Source organism: Mus pahari, chromosome 1, assembly GCF_900095145.1.
Source record: "Mus pahari chromosome 1, PAHARI_EIJ_v1.1, whole genome shotgun sequence".
Lineage (NCBI taxonomy): Eukaryota > Metazoa > Chordata > Mammalia > Rodentia > Muridae > Mus > Mus pahari.
Window position 1 is genome coordinate 60,796,535 of NC_034590.1, and position 1,630 is coordinate 60,798,164.

Below are 1,630 nucleotides of genomic sequence, written 5' to 3' on the forward strand. Positions count from 1 at the left end.
GACTCATGTACACAAAATGTTTATTATCTGATAAATGGTAAAATGGGATATTTAAAGCTATTTACTGCAAATGTTTGTTTGTTTGGTTGGTTTGGTTTGTTTTTGTACAGAAGAGAAGGTTAAATTACCAGTTCCAACAGTCGAGGTTTTCCCCCAACTCTAACTTTGTCAGGCTCCAGTGTACTTGCAAAAATCTCTTATTCCATCCTGACTCCTGCGGGGTTCCATCAGTACCCATGCATCCTTCCTTATCGTGAAATCTGGACGCTGTCACTTGTAAAGTCAGTTACCTGGGTTATTTTGTGTCCATCTACGTCCTCACAGAACATAGCCCTGTTGATAGGGAACATTTGAAAAGCGAATAAGGGTGCTCGCTTCGGCAGCACATATACTAAAAATTGGAACGATACAGAGAAGATTAGCATGGCCCCTGCGCAAGGATGACACGCAAATTCGTGAAGCGTTCCATATTTTTTATGGGAATCTTTCGGGATAGCATTTGAAATGTAAATAAAGAAAATAATAATAATAAAAAAAAAAAAAAAGAAAAAAAATAGCCTTTGCAATATTTTACTAACATTCTAGTATGTGTTTGTATACATTTATTTCATTACTATTATTTTTATTGCTATTAAATACACATTATTGCTATTAAAAAAAAAAAAAAGAAAAGCGAATAAGGAATGAACTATTTCCACAACTACTTATTTCCCAGGCGCAGTTTGAGAAATATGACTACCGTATACGGCAAATGGCAACTCCATGATCAGAAATACCATGGTATGTATAGGGAATTAAACAATGTAAAGGGGGGGGCGGGGTACATGTCAGGCACTGCAGCGGAAACTCTCCAAGCTGCTTCCTAACACGTTGTCAAATGCCGATCTTTCATTAATAACTTAAAAATAAACCAGTGCCTATAGTCTTGCCAATAGCCTGCACTGTTGGTGGCTCTCTACAGGACCCCTTTGGCCAACAACTCAATTATATGTAACCCAATCCCAGTTCTGGAAGCTTCATTTGGTGACAAGAAATGACCAAATGGGACTGTGTCTCCCCATTATTTGGCAATTTCATTTATATCACCTTCCTATATGTATACATTTTAGGAAGCTTCTACTGTATTAGGTTTCCATACTGCCCCTCAAATGACCCTTAATCTTTACTGTCTCTTCCCATATCCCTCCCTCTTCGCCTTCTCCCCTCCTCCTCCCTACTTTCTCTTCCCATCGCAGCCCCTCATCCATCCATAGCTGTCTATTCTATTTGCCTCTCCTAAGGAGATCTATCTGTTCCCTCTAGTCCTTTACTCTATACCTATCTATGAACTGTAGCTTGGTTATCGTTGCCTTCACAGTTAATATCCACATATAAGAAAATACACACATACCGTGTTTGTCTTTCTGGACCTAGTATATCTCACTCAGGACCATTTTTTTCTAGTTTCATCTATTTGCTTGCAAATTTCAAGATGTATTCTTTTTTTAAAAATGACTGATTAATACTCTGTTGTGTAAATGTATCATATTCTTCTGTAGAGGGACATCTAAATTGTTTTCAATTTCTGGCTATTATGAGTAGCCCAGCAATGACCATGGTTGAACAAGTGTCTCTGTGATAGGAAGAAGCA

The 1,630-nt window shown here is 38.0% G+C and overlaps 1 non-coding gene across 1 annotated transcript; it reads left to right on the forward strand.

Moving 5' to 3' along the window:
* The first annotated feature begins 367 nt into the window (after nucleotides 1-367).
* Nucleotides 368-475, forward strand: LOC115063000. The gene has a single exon (XR_003842890.1). It is a non-coding gene; the product is annotated as a U6 spliceosomal RNA (small nuclear RNA).
* Nucleotides 476-1,630: the final 1,155 nt, after the last annotated feature.